This window comes from Ambystoma mexicanum, chromosome 5p, assembly GCF_040938575.1.
Source record: "Ambystoma mexicanum isolate Mex_15411 chromosome 5p, UKY_AmexF1_1, whole genome shotgun sequence".
Lineage (NCBI taxonomy): Eukaryota > Metazoa > Chordata > Amphibia > Caudata > Ambystomatidae > Ambystoma > Ambystoma mexicanum.
The window spans coordinates 983,250,894-983,269,074 of record NC_090930.1 but is presented as its reverse complement, the minus strand read 5'-3'; positions in this window follow the sequence as shown (position 1 = coordinate 983,269,074).

The following is an 18,181-nucleotide window of genomic DNA, read 5'->3' as shown; positions in this document are numbered from 1 at the left end:
GGCGAAGGAATTGGCCAAAAGGGAGATTGTCACGTAGATGTTTAATGTGATGGCTAGAATAATCCAAAAGGGAGTTTTTGTCTGTGGGTTTATGAAATGGTTTTATTTTCAGTACTCCCCTTTGGTTAAAGATAGTGAGATCCAAAAAATCAGTCGACTCATTACTTGAAGTCATAGTGAATTTTAAATGGGGATTCAGACTATTCAGCCATGTGAAAAAGTTATTGGCATCAACCTGTGTGCCCTTCCAGAGTACTAGAATGTCATCAATATAACGACTCCATTTCGTGATGTTACTGTTGAAAGGATTATCGTCGTTATAAATGTGTCTTTTCTCAAAAGTTTCCACATAAAGGTTGGCCACACTCGGAGCCATGGTGGCCCCCATGGCTGTACCCTCAATTTGTTGGTAAAATTTCCCGTTAAACTCAAAATAGTTACGTTTCAGCGCGAGTTCTACACACCATAAGATGAATGAGGTCGGGACCGGATCATGATCTGTACGGGTCAGGAGTATCTCTTCGATGGTGTCCAATGTGGCTTGTTGGGGGATGTTAGTGTATAAGGAAATAACATCGAGGCCTATGAGTAGATTTTTGGTAGAGTCAAAGTCCAAATTCTCATAACTATTTATGACATCTCTAGAATCCTTGAGGTAGGATCGCATTTTATGAACATGTCCTTTCAAATAGTGATCGGCAAAAATGGAGAGTGGTTCTAGGATTGAATCAATACCCGCTACTATGGGGCGCCCAGGGGGGTTCAGAAGAGTTTTATGAACCTTGGGAAGAGTGTAAAATGTCGGAATCGTAGGTTTTTTGTTGATGAGGAAATCTGCTTCTTGTTTCGAAATCCATTCCCGGTCTTTAGCCTTGCCCACTTTATCAGTTATAAGTCGTAGTAATTCTGGTGTGGGATCTTGAGTTAGTAGACGATAGTAAGAGATGTTACCTAATTGTCTTTCACATTCATCAATGTAGTCGATACGGTTCAGGATGACAATGCCTCCTCCTTTATCCGCCTTCTTGATAATGATCGTAGGGTTATTGGACAGAGAATCGAGGGCTTGACGTTCTTGGTTTGAAAAGTTGTGGAATGCTCTCTGGTGATTCTTTGCCATAGCTATAACTTCCAAAATGACTTTCTTTTCAAACACGAGTGATTCCGGAGAGAAGCTCTGTGGTGGAGGATAAAATGTGGAGGGGTTACGTAGTCCAGTACAGTTGGGAGGTCCTCTATCGATGGCGTTGTCCAGAGAACAGAAGAATTCTTTTAGATGGATTTTTCTCATTAATTTTTTGAACTCAATTCGGAATTCGAAAGGGTCGTGTTCTTTCGTCATTACATATCCCAGTCCTTTATTAAGGACTTGTTGTTCCATTTCAGTAGGTATGTAGTTCGATAGATTAATCAGAAGCGATTCCCGCTTCGCGTTTGTTTTGATCCGTCGTCCCAATTGTTTCTGTTCTGGGCCTGGTATAAAAAACTGCCCCGATTTTGTCTTCTTCCTCCATTGCTTTGTCGTCTTGTAGGTTGACCTCTGCCCCTTCTGTTAGGGGTTTTGTTGCCTGTGGAAGTACCTTCTCCTGCATCATCCGGGTCACTACTATCGTTGCTTGTGCTGTAGGACGTATTGCGGAACCTCACCCGTCTGTTCTGGCCTCCTGGTCCGTTCGTTTGTAGGGACTTGTTGACGTAGTCATCTTTTACATAGGGAAAAGCTTTTTCGTGCGTGAAGCGTGCTAAATCTTTTTTCATACGTTGAATACGTTCATTGGTATTGGTAGATTTGAATTCCTTCATTTCTTTGGCAATTTCTTCTAATCTTTTCTTATAATTTTCAAGAGGTAGCTGTTTTTTTAGGTTATCTTCAATCTTCTGAAGCTCAATCTCGATTTTGGTAGATGTTTCTTTAGCGGTGTCAATGATCAGAATGAGCCAATCCCGCCCACAGCGGTTGGCTATGTAGCTCCATTGTACTCTGAATTTTTCGTTGTCTAGGAACAATCTTGGTTCGTTAAGGACAGTAAGTCCTTGAGGTAGTGCTTTATTCTTGAGGTATTCGAGCATAATCGCCCCATGGAGTTCAGTACGTGTAAGTCTTTTTTTTAATTGAATCAGTTTGTTCCATTCATCTTTATCTTGTGAGATATCAACAATATCGTCATGGTTGAGAATTGAAATGGCTTTCATAAGGGCTGCTGCATAGTCATCACTGTAAGCTAGAGTTCTATCTTCGGCCATGTTCAAGCGGGAGATAGTGTCAGATACCCCGGAATTGCTGTGCGTGAGTACTAATGTTTACCCACTGGAGAGGAGTTTCCTGTGACCAAAAGGCCACTATGAACCACTTACAAGGGGAGGAAGCCCGGTACACTACTGTCTAATTGGGATTAGCAGTGTATACTTTGTCTATATCCGGGAGGATAAGAGTCAGTGTATAGGGAGACAAAGTTAAAGCACAGGTACTAGAGGTGCCAAGCCTTAGCACTTTTAGTAAAACGATACAAGGGACCACATGTAGTTAAAAGGTAATATCAAATTTTTAATAACGAAAACATCGTAAATTTTAAAACATTCAATTGAATTAATTGGTCAGGATTACAAAAACGTATTATTAATATCACTTCTAATGTGTAAGACCACACAACAATAGAAAATACGCAACGGGCTTGGATACCCAGTTTACAGAGATGTTATTCACAAAATACGACCACTGTGGGTACTTGTTATCTAAATAGTTTGGTACCCATCCAGAAATGGATCGATGTGTCATGAGTTAAAATCCCTGTTTAAGGTCCAGAGATAAGTCTCGACATGTTTCTGTTCCGTATGACAAAGTGTGGAACATTCATCAGGAGGTAAGTATTTTACAGTATGGCCTATTTGACAAGAGGAGTAATACACAATACAATTATAGTATCAAAGCACCTGTGGAAGATAAAAAACAATCATCAAAGGGTTAGCTACTAAATAACTCAGTCCTTTGGGGTGCTCGAAAAAATGAGCTCAACAGCAATCAAGGATAAAGTTACCTATCATGGTGCGGGTGGGCGCTCTCTACTTAGATTAGTAGGTGCGAGGAGGCGAACATCGCTACCCTATGAGAGAAGTGAAAAAACACACTTCAGCTAGAGATACAGCTTCAATCTCACAAAGCCCATTAGTACATATAGTGCAACAGCAATTACAGGGAGTGGATTATAAGCACGCAGCTCGATTGTATTGGGGTAGGAGATCCGATGAAGCGAAAGAGAGGTAAAATCCAGTGAACCGAGAAAGCGGGTGCCTAGGTTCCCGATAATTACTTATAAACATTTAGCCCCACTCGAAAGGTGGAGGGGCTCGGCACCTAGACTTAGCCCGGGTGGCACACATTATACTACACTAAGTCAGAATGTGCAGGGTGGCTCCCCATGGAGAAGGACTACCGCAGTGACTTAAAGTGGAGCTCTAGCGTGCAAAGAAGTGAAGGGCACAGCATTGGTTTATTACCTGCAGTTGTTGGCGATGGTGAAACTTCGCGGTCCGCACTAATACAGGGAGATACAAACAGAGCGAATTCTGTAAGGATCAGCGCGTTTACACAAGGACAGAGTAAAACAAATGAGCGGTAACCGCGAACCGTTAATCGAGATAAAGAGAACCCCATAACACTTACCAAATGCGGGAGTGAGAAATGTCGCGGTCTATCGCGCACGGAGGAGCCTGTAGTGAGTGTTCAGTGGCTACCCAGAGCGGCCGGTGCTGCCTGGTAGTCTAGGCAACCGTGAGAGGTCCTCCAACTATGTCGGAACTACCGAACGGTACCGTGAATAGGGGAAGAGCGGCGGCCATCTTGGAGTGGAGAGGTAAAACTAGAAACATGGGGCTGCAAAAGACCCTTAATGTAACAGCGGTACTGATAAGTAGAGGGAACAGATATAACCTGCAGACTCGGGTGACAGGGTAAAAGACACCCAGCTTGTGGACCTTAGAAATGATAAATGTATAGAGCCTAGATAAATGCAACCAGAGTCAGCATAAATGATCTGTGGGAGTAAAAGGCAGTATGTTACACATATATTAGAAACCTACTATTGTTGGGTGACAGAAGGCTACTAGATGTTGTACCAGTCAATCGACTCGTTGAGCCCCGTCACATCACTGTGAAGGGTAAAGATCATCTTTTGCTCCATTTTCAATAGTTTCTTTTCCCGTGTTGTATTATTCGTTCCCTTCAGGGCCATGAGGACCGTCCATGTGAAGTCCTCATATTTATGTTTCAGAAGATTGAAGTGTTTCACCAAAGGGGCATTCTCAGTTCTGTTTTTCAAACAGCTCCGGTGTTCCATAATGCGTGTTTTGACTTTTCTCACTGTTTTCCCAACATAATGCAAACCACATATACATGTAATCATATACACCACGTAATCAGTATTACAATTGGTGAGACTCTTTTGGGTCCAGAGCTTAGATAGGCCAACATCAACTTCTTTAGTTCTAGTTGTTAATTTGCAAACTCCACATGTACCGCAGGGGTAATGCCCTATCGAACTACATACCTACTGAAATGGAACAACAAGTCCTTAATAAAGGACTGGGATATGTAATGACGAAAGAACACGACCCTTTCGAATTCCGAATTGAGTTAAAAAAATTAATGAGAAAAATCCATCTAAAAGAATTCTTCTGTTCTCTGGACAACGCCATCGATGGAGGACCTCCCAACTGTACTGGACTACGTAACCCCTCCACATTTTATCCTCCACCACAGAGCTTCTCTCCGGAATCACTCGTGTTTGAAAAGAAAGTCATTTCGGAAGTTATAGCTATGGAAAAGAATCACCAGAGAGCATTCCACAACTTTTCAAACCAAGAACGTCAAGCCCTTGATTCTCTGTCCAATAACCCTACGATCATTATCAAGAAGGCGGATAAAGGAGGAGGCGTTGTCATCCTGAACCGTATCGACTACATTGATGAATGTGAAAGACAATTAGGTAACATCTCTTACTATCGTCTACTAACTCAAGATCCCACACCAGAATGACTACGACTTATAACTGATAAAGTGGGCAAGGCTAAAGACCGGGAATGGATTTCGAAACAAGAAGCAGATTTCCTCATCAACAAAAAACGTACGATTCTGACATTTTACACTCTTCCCAAGGTTCATAAAACTCTTCTGAACCCCCCTGGGCGCCCCATAGTAGCGGGTATTGATTTAATTCTAGAACCACTCTCCATTTTTGCCGATCACTATTTGAAAGGACATGTTCATAAAATGCGATCCTACCTCAAGGATTCTAGAGATGTCATAAATAGTTATGAGAATTTGGACTTTGACTCTACCAAAAATCTACTCATAGGCCTCGATGTTATTTCCTTATACACTAACATCCCCCAACAAGCCACATTGGACACCATCGAAGAGATACTCCTGACCCGTACAGATCATGATCCGGTCCCGACCTCATTCATCTTATGGTGTGTAGAACTCGCGCTGAAACGTAACTATTTTGAGTTTAACGGGAAATTTTACCAACAAATTGAGGGTACAGCCATGGGGGCCACCATGGCTCCGAGTGTGGCCAACCTTTATGTGGAAACTTTCGAGAAAAGACACATTTATAACGACGATAATCCTTTCAACAGTAACATCACGAAATGGAGTCGTTATATTGATGACATTCTAGTACTCTGGAAGGGCACACAGGTTGATGCCAATAACTTTTTCACATGGCTGAATAGTCTGAATCCCCATTTAAAATTCACTATGACTTCAAGTAATGAGTCGACTGATTTTTTGGATCTCACTATCTTTAACCAAAGGGGAGTACTGAAAATAAAACCATTTCATAAACCCACAGACAAAAACTCCCTTTTGGATTATTCTAGCCATCACATTAAACATCTACGTGACAATCTCCCTTTTGGCCAATTCCTTCGCCTCAAAAGGAATAGCTCTGATAAAGAAACCTATGAAGTGGAAGCCTCCACACTTAGCAAAAAACTCAGACAAAGAGGTTATCCTAAAAAGCTAATTAAAAAATCAGCCAAAAGGGCATTCAACAACAATCGAGAAGCTCTACTTGAACCCAAACCAACTAAACCTAAAGATGATCGCATCGTCTGTGTGACTACCTTTACGGACCGGAGCTTGGAAATCACCAACATCATTAAGAAAAACTGGAAAATTTTCAGGACCACTACTCTACCTCTCTCCACACCGATTTTTGCTTACAAAAAAAGTACCACCATTGGTAACAGAGTTAGTAACAGTAGACTAAAATCAGTTAACACCATGGAACCCAAATTGACCACATTATGGGGTCTCCCTGATGCCACCGGGCATTACCCCTGCGGTACATGTGGAGTTTGCAAATTAACAACTAGAACTAAAGAAGTTGATGTTGGCCTATCTAAGCTCTGGACCCAAAAGAGTCTCACCAATTGTAATACTGATTACGTGGTGTATATGATTACATGTATATGTGGTTTGCATTATGTTGGGAAAACAGTGAGAAAAGTCAAAACACGCATTATGGAACACCGGAGCTGTTTGAAAAACAGAACTGAGAATGCCCCTTTGGTGAAACACTTCAATCTTCTGAAACATAAATATGAGGACTTCACATGGACGGTCCTCATGGCCCTGAAGGGAACGAATAATACAACACGGGAAAAGAAACTATTGAAAATGGAGCAAAAGATGATCTTTACCCTTCACAGTGATGTGACGGGGCTCAACGAGTCGATTGACTGGTACAACATCTAGTAGCCTTCTGTCACCCAACAATAGTAGGTTTCTAATATATGTGTAACATACTGCCTTTTACTCCCACAGATCATTTATGCTGACTCTGGTTGCATTTATCTAGGCTCTATACATTTATCATTTCTAAGGTCCAGCAGCTGGGTGTCTTTTACCCTGTCACCCGAGTCTGCAGGTTATATCTGTTCCCTCTACTTATCAGTACCGCTGTTACATTAAGGGTCTTTTGCAGCCCCATGTTTCTAGTTTTACCTCTCCACTCCAAGATGGCCGCCGCTCTTCCCCTATTCACGGTACTGTTCGGTAGTTCCGACATAGTTGGAGGACCTCTCACGGTTGCCTAGACTACCAGGCAGCACCGGCCGCTCTGGGTAGCCACTGAACACTCACTACAGGCTCCTCCGTGCGCGATAGACCGCGACATTTCTCACTCCCGCATTTGGTAAGTGTTATGGGGTTCTCTTTATCTCGATTAACGGTTCGCGGTTACCGCTCATTTGTTTTACTCTGTCCTTGAGTAAACGCGCTGATCCTTACAGAATTCGCTCTGTTTGTATCTCCCTGTATTAGTGCGGACCGCGAAGTTTCACCATCGCCAACAACTGCAGGTAATAAACCAATGCTGTGCCCTTCACTTCTTTGCACGCTAGAGCTCCACTTTAAGTCACCGCGGTAGTCCTTCTCCATGGGGAGCCACCCTGCACATTCTGACTTAGTGTAGTATAATGTGTGCCACCCGGGCTTAGTCTAGGTGCCGAGCCCCTCCACCTTTCGAGTGGGGCTAAATGTTTATAAGTAATTATCGGGAACCTAGGGACCCGCTTTCTCGGTTCACTGGATTTTACCTCTCTTTCGCTTCATCGGGTCTCCTACCCCCATACAATATGAGCTGCGTGCTTATAATCCACTCCCTGTAATTGCTGTTGCACTATATGTACTAATGGGCTTTGTGAGATTGAAGCTGTATCTCTAGCTGAAGTGTGTTTTTTCACTTCTCTCATAGGGTAGCGATGTTCGCCTCCCCGCACCTACTAATCTAAGTAGAGAGCGCCCACCCGCACCATGATAGGTAACTTTATCCTTGATTGCTGTCGAGCTCATTTTTTCGAGCACCCCAAAGGACTGAGTTATTTAGTAGCTAACCCTTTGATGATTGTTTTTTATCTTCCACAGGTGCTTTGATACTATAATTGTATTGTGTATTACTCCTCTTGTCAAATAGGCCATACTGTAAAATACTTACCTCCTGATGAATGTTCCACACTTTGTCATACGGAACAGAAACATGTCGAGACTTATCTCTGGACCTTAAACAGGGATTTTAACTCATGACACATCGATCCATTTCTGGATGGGTACCAAACTATTTAGATAACAAGTACCCACAGTGGTCGTATTTTGTGAATAACATCTCTGTAAACTGGGTATCCAAGCCCGTTACGTATTTCCTATTGTTGTGTGGTCTTACACATTAGAAGTGATATTAATAATATGTTTTTGTAATCCTGACCAATTAATTCAATTGAACGTTTTAAAATTTACGATGTTTTCGTTATTAAAAATGTGATATTACCTTTTAACTACATGTGGTCCCTTGTATCGTTTTACTAAAAATGCTAAGGCTTGGCACCTCTAGTACCTGTGCTTTAACTTTGTCAAGTCGAGCAAGGCCTCTGACACAGCCTTGGGGCAGGGTCAACCCTCATCCAGGACCGGCCGGTTGGAGGAGCGTTCTCCCTCCGGGAGGAGGTTGAGATCCTTTGAGGATGCCCCGGTTGTGGCGTTCCAAGAGAAGGCCAAGCTCTGTGACACTAGCTCCTCTGGGTACACCTCTGATGCAGGTCCCGAGTCGGGCAAGAGGCGTTCACCATCACCATCATCCTCCACAGTGAGCCTGCCAATGAAAGGAGCATCTTCGAAGAGAAAGTCGCTAACCCCGCCCAAACTCTGCGTGTCCGTGGATAGTCGGCGAGGGAAAAGTCCGGGGAGGACTCTTCGAAGCCAGCCAAGGCTCCAAGCAAGGCTAAGTCAACAGAGTCGATAACGGCACTGTCGATAAAGGCAGCCACAAGCACTTCGTCATCTAAGTCAACGACGCCCACCGCGGAGAGCAAGTTCAGGAAGAAGTGGTGGCCGCACAGTGGGTGTCCTTGTCCCCAAGCCGAGCTACGGCTGCGGCAGCATCAGCGAAGGAACCAGTGCCAGGGAGAGACCAGGTGGCCGCTCTGAGAGGGAAGCAGTCCCACCTGTGGAGCTTCCCAGGTATGCAGACCGGCAGGCTACTGTCAATAGACCGGAGCAGATCTACTCTAGTACCCATGAGGACAACGATCCTCATGAGGGGTGCTGCTCAGACCACAGAGGGGGAGGACCACAGGGAAGACCTCAGTCCCTGGTGCAGAAGAAGAGGCGCATTAGCCCGGATTCTACTCTGTTGGCTTTGTTTACCTCTAGACATAGGGACGTGTCTCTGGACATTTTATCGACCCTGCACACACTGGTCACCAAGATCCAGCAAAGGATGCTGAACTGTTTCAGTTAGTCCTCCGAGGAGATGAAGAAGGAAGGCTTCCTGCACCAACAACATGAGTCGAGGAGGAAGACCATGTCTGTTCCTTTCCTGGACGACATCTGGGAAGAGGGCCTAGACCTTATGAAGAATCCAAGTACAGCCCCGAAGAAACAGGATGGATTGGAAAAGAAGTACAGGGTACCCAACTCAGTGCCCCGGTGCCTAAGATATCAGCCCTTGCCCGATTTGGTGGTCTTGGCGCAGCTAGGAAACGCTTGGGGCAACCCGTCGTCGGCAGCCATGGTACCTCTGGACCAGCAGGGAAGAAGCTGAATATGATGGGCAAGAGGATAATTTACACACCAACCTCTACCATCAAGGCAGCGAACGCCCTAGCGATTTTGTCCCGTTATGATGGGAACTTTAGTACAATCTGGGCCAAATCCTGGACTTCCTACCCGAAGATAAGAAGGTCGAGGCACTTGAACTCTTTCAGGAAGGTGAAGTGGCCTCGGATCACGCCATCACGGCGGCAGTAGACATCGCTGACACAGGTGTTCACCAGATGGGGAACGGGGTGTCTCTGCGCCATCGGGTTGGTTGAAGGCTACAAACTTCCACCAGGATGTTCAGACAAAGTTTCTGGATATGCCGTTCGACGGGGAAAACCTCTTCAGAAAGGCAGTTGACGAGTCTTTGCAGCCGATAAAGACCAATATAGAGACGGCACATTCCTTAGGAACTTTGCAGCAGTGACAATCCTCGTCCTTTTGCTCATCCAAAGGAAAGCCATGAAGATCTTCAAAGGGTTATAGTACCCCTTACATGAAACCCTGATGCTCTTCCGCTCAAGAAGCGTACAGGGGGTGCTCTCAAGGCAGTGGAGGTCAAAGGCAGCACTGTCCGCAAGGCAGGACACCTCCCCCCAAGCAGGCCTGAGCTGACCGTGGCTCCGGGCCTCCACTTTCATGCCCCAGTGGGAGGCCGGCTGGCGAAGTTCGTGGGAAGAGTTCACCATGGACAGATGGGTGCTGGATACTCTCAGACAGGGGCACACCTTGGAGTTCAAATGCAGGTGTCCTCATGTCCCTCTGATTCAGCGGAAAGAAATACATGGGCCGCTGCTTCTGCAGGAGGTGCGGTCCATGTTATGGAAAGGGGCAATAAAGCCCGTCCCCGCAGTACATTCCAGACACTTTCTAGTTTTAAAGAAAACGGGGTTTGGAGGTCGATTCTGGATCTATGTCGTCTCAACAAGTACTTAATGTCTCAAAGGATCCAGATGGTCACATTGCAGCACGTGCTTGGCCAGCCGAAGCAGGAAGATTTTCCGATGTTATTGGATCCCCATTCACAAACAATGCTGCAAGTTCCTGCGATTCATAGTTCACGGTCAGCACTACGAGTTCAAGGCTCTGCCTTTCAGCCAGAAGTTGGCCCTGAGTGTGTTTACAAAGTGCCTGGCCGTGGTAGCGGCACATCTTCATCTGCAGGGCATCCATGTATACCCCTACCTGGATGATTGTTTGGTCCGTGACCACTCGCAGTCCCTGTCAAGCGAGCACACGGCGAGGTCTGTACGTCTGCTGACAGAGCTGGGGTTCTCCATAAATTATCCAAAGTCTTGCTAGCCATCTCAGGACGCTATATTCCTAGGTACATGACTCACCACAGTGACGTGCATGGCATCTCGCTCAGAGGAGAGGGAGAAAACTATACGAGGCAAGGTGCAGTACTTGTCGTCGGCCCAGGCAGCAATGGTGCAATCCATCAAGTCACTTCTGGGCATGTTGTCCTCCTGCATAAACCTTGTTCACCTCTGCAGACTGCACATGAGACTTCTCAAGGAGCTGCTGGATGCGAGGTGGAGGCAAGTATTCGGGAACTTTACCGACAAGATTTCTCTCAACGAAGAGTTCCGTCAGGCGATCCAGTGGTGGGGTGTTCGGCAGCATCTCCTCCAGGGAGCTCCATTTCAGGTTCCTCCTTAACAGGAGATAGTCACCACGGATGCCTCTCTAGAGGGATGGGGAGCCAACACCAGGCGGATGCACACTAGAGCCCTCTGGCAACTGGAGTAAAAGGACACACACATCAACATCCTGGAACTTCGGGCCGTATTCTGGGCCCTCAAGTCTTTTCTGCCTTCATTGAGAGATAAGGTTGTGAGGATCTTCACAGACAACACCACGACCATGTTCTACATCCGGAAACAGAGGGGGAACCAGTTTCGGACCTCTCCAAAGAGTCCCCAAACTTGTGTCAGTGGACCATTCGTCAAGGCATGTTCATCGTTCCGTTTCATCTGGCAGGAGTCAAGAACGCCATAGCAGACTCGCTCAGCAGGGAACTGCGTTCTTGCTATGAGTGGGAACTTAGCCAGGACCAGGTGGATTTGCTGTTCGACAAATGGGGATGACCCCAGATGGATCTCTTTGTGATGGCGGCGAACACCAAGTGCCAGAGGTTCGCCAACCAAGGAGTTTGGGGGACTCGTTCTCATTCCTGTGAAAAGGACAGGTCCTATACGCTTTTCACCCCTGTTTCCACTCCTACGTGTGATGAACACACTCAGACAGAGCCACTGCAGGATGATACTTGTTGCCCCAGTGTGGCCAAGGCAAGTCTTGTATCCGGACTTAATACGCCTGTCAGTGGCCCCATCCATCAGGCTACTGCTGTCCCCAGAGCTTCTTACCAGAGAAGGGGGTTTCAGGGGGCGATTCTGCATCACGACCCAGAGTCTCTGAACCTGACGGCATGGCTCCTACAGCCCTAGAGTTTGGATGTTATGCTTTACCTGCAGAATGTAAGGACATCCTGGCCAGGGCCAGAGCCTCGTCAACGTTGAAGTGCTACGACTCTCTGTGTGGTGCCAGACTCAGAAGATTACCCCTCTGCATGTCACGGCTCCACAACTTCTGACATATTTGCTTTCCTTGGCCAAAGTGGGACTGGCTCTATCAAGGTGCATCTCGCCACCAATCCAGGTACACCAGGTCGCCGTGCAGACCTTCACTATGGTCTCACAGGCTCATCAAGGAGTTGCTTAATGGGCTCTTCAGGACTTTCCCGTATGTGAAGGCTCCTGTCCCGGCTTGGGGGCTCAATGTTGTGCTAACTAAGCTCGTGGGAGCGCCCTTCGAACCTATGCATCAGGCTCCGCTCAAGTCTCTCTCATGGAAGACGGCTTTCCTCATGGCTATCACCTCAGCTAGGCGGGTCGGGGAGATTCAGGCCCTGTCTTGCAAGCAGCCTTATTTGTCTTTCCATGCATCAAGGGTGGTACTGCATACACACCTCACCTCCATCTCCAGGTGTCTCTCCGGCTGCATCATGCACTGTCATCGACTGGCTAGCAGGCTGCTGCCAGGCCGTCTGAGATCCCACTCCACCAGCGCAATCGCATCTACGACAGCGTTTCCCTCTGGTGTGCCCCTGCTCGACATCTGTAGGGCTGCTACATGGAGGTCCACACACACCTTCACAAGGTTCTTCTTTGTTGACAGGGATGCCCGGGAGGAGTCCTGAGTCAGTCAAGCGGTGCTACTCAACCTGTTTGTTTGAGGTGAGTCTGTTTATTGCTTCTGTTGAGCCTTGCCACCTCCTGTGGTTGTGTATATTAACTACTGTGTAATCGTTATTCATGAGCATGTGAATCCATGCCAGACCCCATGCTGGAGAAGTTTTAAGTTATTTACCTGTAACTATAGTTCTCCTGCATGGGTCAAGCATGGATTAATATGCAAACCCTCCCGCCTTTCCCTCTGTGGCTCTTCTTGGTTCATACTGCCACTTTATGTGCTTAGCAAATCTGAAGATGGCCACCAGGGGTGGAGCTTAGAGAGAGGACTTTCATTGGACGGGGGCAGTATGACCCAGAGGACAGTGATTGGTTTAGAGGAAAAATACATTTTTAAAGTGAAAGTGAAACTGTTTTTTCTTTTACCCAGGATTTCTAGCCTGATGCCAGGAATATTCATGAACATGTGAATCCGTGCCAGACCCATGCTGGAGAACAATAGTTACAGTGAAGTAACTAAACTGTATTCATTTATTTAATGACAATTACAGAGAAAGCAATGCATTTTTGTCCCAAAAATGCTTACAAAACCTTTTAACATTGATTTACAGAGCGGAGGACCTAACAGTGGGTGAGAGGATGTGGATATAAGACCAGATGATGCAGGGGGGTAGAAACATGAACCAGAGGCAAGCACAGTAGAACATGATATATATATATAGATAGATATAGATATAGATATAAATATATATATATATATATTATTAAAGTATTGTTTTGGATAAATAAACCTTTTAACACTGTGTATATGATTACAATCAATTTTCATAAAGCTACATACACATAAACAATTTCACAATAATTACATACAACACTTAAATTAATTAATCCTAAAACATAAAATCTAATTATTTCTGTTACTTATGAACCTAATAAATATTCTTAAGCTAAAAAATAAAATTCCAATATTTGTTTTCAAAATGTGAATATACCCACAGCCGTCTTCTATAATGTCATAATTTTTCCATATTCATCCAGATATGATATAAAGTAAAACAAAATGTATTGTGAAGTTTCCTGATTAGGAAAGGCTCCATATCTGATCAGAGTAGTAAATGTCCAACCTATATGTCAAATTATAGTTACCTTTAATATATATATCTCTTTTAATTCCGGGCAGTTTAACATGATATAGGAACAGGATAGCAGAGGAAGTAGTGCCAAGTTCTAGGATGAAGGGGTGAGGGAAAAGTGCTGTGGGGTTGTCACAGACAGGCAGGGGAAGAGGAGAATAGGGAGATGTGGTGGCGTAGACTGCAATGCAAGTTGTTTGTCAGAAAGGAGGAGAGCTAGGAGGCTGGATTTAAATAGAGTGGGAGTAGTACGGAGAGGGAGAGAAAGACCATTGCAGAGTAAGGGAGCGAGGAGAGGAAGAGAGCTGAAATGAGAAGGAGCGCAAGGGGCATGAGAGGTGGCAAGGAAGTGAGCCAAGGATGATTGTAGGGAGCAAGGGGGAGAGTAGGGAGTAAGATAGGTTGATAGGTATGGTGGAGCAAGTCTGTGTAGTTTTGAAGATGATGCAAATGAGTGTATGCTTTTCCTCTGTCTCTTAGATAACCAGACTAAATTACGGCGGGCTTGGGCGCTGAAGTGACGCAGAGAAGGTTGAAGAGTGTACGGACAGCAAAGTTGAGGACTTTGTCAAGTGGTGAAAAAAAAAAATAGTTGGGAAGGTCATAGAGTAGACTGCCACAGTAGTCAGATCAAGAGAGTACTAAAGATGAGATTTGGTGCTAAGCAGTGCTGAAGGGAAGAAGATGTCTTATTTTTCTGATGTTGAGGAGATTAAGTCTGCCACAGTGGCAGATTTGAAGATGAAATGTTAGTTGTTGTGGGATAGGTCGAAGATGATACCGAGGTTGCAAGCAGAAGCAGAGTAGGGAAGGTAATCAGAAGTGAAGGATATAAGAGGGCAAGAGGAAGAGATAGCCTGTTTGAATGTGAAGTAGTGAACTCCAGTGTTAGTAGAGCTGAATATGAGCGAGTGAGATGCCACCCAGGATTGATGGTGGAGAGACAGTTAGAAATGTTTGACCGTAGCTAGTCAGATAAGGAGAGAAAGGAGAAGAAGATCTGAGTGTTATCAGCAAAGAGTTGATAGGAGAGAGAAGCCATAGGAGGAGATCCAAGTGCCAAGAGCAGAGGTATAGAGAGTGAAGAGAAGTGGACCCAGGACAGACACGTGGGAAATACCAACAGTAGGAGGATATGAGTGGGGGAGGTAAGGCTGTTCCAGGAACCTTGGAAGTGTCTTGGCCGAGATATGAAGCAAACCAAGTGAGGGCCTTGTCCCTGATGCCTAGGATAGATAGCAGTGGGAGAAGGTCAGAATGGTTGATGGTATCAAAGGCACCAGAGAGGTTGAGACGAATAAGAATAGAAATAGTTGAATAGTGAGAAATAGTTGAATAGTGATGGGAAGGAGGAAATATTTGCAGGACATTTATCTTGCTCTGCTTGGCGTGAAAGTAGTCTAAGCTGTTTAAGAAATTAGAAGAGGCCCAAAATAGATAGTGTGAAAGCAATTGGCGCATTGCTGCGACATACAAATAAAGGGGAAGGCTTATTCTTTTTGGGGCATGTACAATTATATTGCAAATGTATAAGACAATTAGCAGGAAAAAACTAAATATCTCAGGAAGATTACTTGAAAGATCAAAATGTTTGTTTGGACAAGTGAATGGGGGGAGAATACAGAAGTCAAAGACGGCATTGTCAATGTTCCTGTTGTGAACTGCTTTCAGGCAAATCAGCAAACTGTGTTATCTACTAATGCCACTGAGAATGATTTGGGAGTTGTTCTGATGTAAGAGGGTGCATATGGTGCCATAACAATGCTCATTGCATCAAGAGTTTTATAAGTGGCTGAGCAAAGTTATTCTGTCATTGAAGGGGAAGGTCTAGCCTGTTTGTAGACATACAAATATTTAAGGTATATCTGTGAGGAACACCCTTTACTCAACACAGCAACCATAAATCCTAGGTAGCTATTTTCAACAGCAAAAGAGGTAGATGGAGCGTTTAAAATAATAGCTGGTTCATCACCTCCACGGCGAGTCCAGCACAGAGGACGGACACACGTACATTGCAGTGACAGAAGGAACGAACTTCAATGCTATATGCACGCTGAGGGATACTTTCGTTTACGGTGACAAACGCAGGGCATAACAGTGTTTTCTTCGACTGTCCACAACTCGCTCCCACACGGCAAGAGCCAACAACAGCATACATTCTGTTGCACCAGACACCACAGTCTGTTTAACAAAGGCAACCAGAATACGTGGGAGAAACCTTTGTCCACTTTGAGGACACCTGAACCAAAACGTGTGAAAGGCAACTGAGTGTACCCTCCCTTTCTCCACATGGTTTGGACCCTTAGCTTTACACTTCGACGCTGTTATTATACAAACATTATAGTACCTACTAACATAGGAAGGCATTTTCGACTGTCGACTGCCATCAAGACTGTAGTTGGTTCCCCTGAGGAAGTCCACGATGACAACCATTACCCAATTCTAGATGGACAAGAACAATGTTGTCTAATTACATATTAGGTTGAGTGTTTATCCCCTTAAACAGATTAGGGGGAGTAATTTATCTAACCAAGTTAAATCCAGTTAGGCATCGCCAAATTGAGGAGCCATCTGGTTCTGCTAACCAGCAAGCTTTTTTTGCACAGTCCTGTATTTTGTATTTTGCACTTTAGTATTGTACTGTATGGTTTTTTGATAAAGCACCACTGTTGGATTTTTAGATGTGTATAGGTAGGGTGTTTTTACACAATTTTGTTACATTCTTTGCACTAGAGTTGTATTTGTAGAAAAAAGGTGTTAATTAGAAAAACATTTTTTGTACTGTCCAGGTGTTTTATATGTCAGTATTTGGTATTTGTCTTTTTTAACTCATACTTTGTGATGAATTTGTGAATATTTTTTCTAATAAAATGTATGTTGATGATGAAAATGTATGACTCAGTAACTATTTGGTGCATGGTCTGAGTGGTCTAAAACAAACAGGAAGGTGCTGTGAGAAATCTGGATGCTCTAGTTGTTGATTGTCCCTCAACCTTATTTGGGCTGAATACTGATGTCAGTAATTGGCCCACCCTGTCTCTTCTGGTTCTAGTTCATCATCTCCAAGGTCACAATTTCAGTGTAGATTGAGATTCAACATAGTGGTAGTCGCTAAAAGAAATCGAAGATACCAGTGATCAGGGGAGTTGCTAGGTCTGGAAAAGACCCGGGGCTAAGCTGATGTTGGAACTGTTGGGACTGGGGGCTAGCTAGTCTTTTGGCTGTAGCTCCTGAGATTCTATCCGGGGCTACAACCAAAAGATATGGGGCTATAGCCCCCTTAGCCCCCCCTAGCAACGCCCCTGCCAGTGATGGATAGAATGCTTCTCAAACTGACACTAAAGATCTTTACACCATTAACTCAATGTGTGAAGGAGGATGAATTTAATGAGAGTTGAGCCAAGCATCATGTCTACACCGGTCATGGTCATCGGGCCAAGAACACAGATGGGCCCGGATGGACGCAGTCCTGGCTCCTTTGGCGCCAGGCTCATAAATAACAATGAACAAGAAAATTTATTCGGGACAAAATGCTTTTATTACAAGCATAGCACCTCATTCCGGGTGCAAGGTGCATTTAACGTGGGAACTTCCATCACTTAAAGCAGCCCCACGTGTACTCTGGGTGGGGCTGCTATTACTGGGTTACCTTGGAGGTGCTGACTCACTAGGAGTGGCAGGCAAGCCAGGCCTTGTGGACGTGCCCACCATCACAGCTATATAAGCTGCTCCAATCCACAAGGCGGATGCTTCGCATTATTCTGCACATCCATGCAGCGTAATGCTCACCGCAGCCTGGGATTAAAACTTACCTTGGAATTCCTGCTTTCTGCTTCCATATTTACCATCTAGTGAATCTGCTCTCACCTGTGCGTGTCTTCTTCAAATTTTCTGGGTTGCCGTCACCTTCATCTTGGCACCGCAGCTTACCTTCAACCTTCCGGAGTGCTGAGTTCTTCATCCGGGACCGCAGCTCATCTTCACGGCTTGGAGGACGTTGAAACCACCTTCTTGGCACCACAGCATTACGCGCTTCGTCCGCGACCGAGCACCTGCAAGTTAAAGCAAAAGGAAAGGTTAGACATTAAAAAGACATTGGGCCTCATCACGACTTTGGCGGTAACCCTTAAATCCGGCGGTCGCGCTATTACCGCAGGATTTAAGGGTCCGCCGATTAAAAGGGCTTTGGCGGATTTCGCCCCAGCTCTGAGCTGGGGGGAAATCCGCTGAAAATTTGCGCTATTACCGCCGGTGGT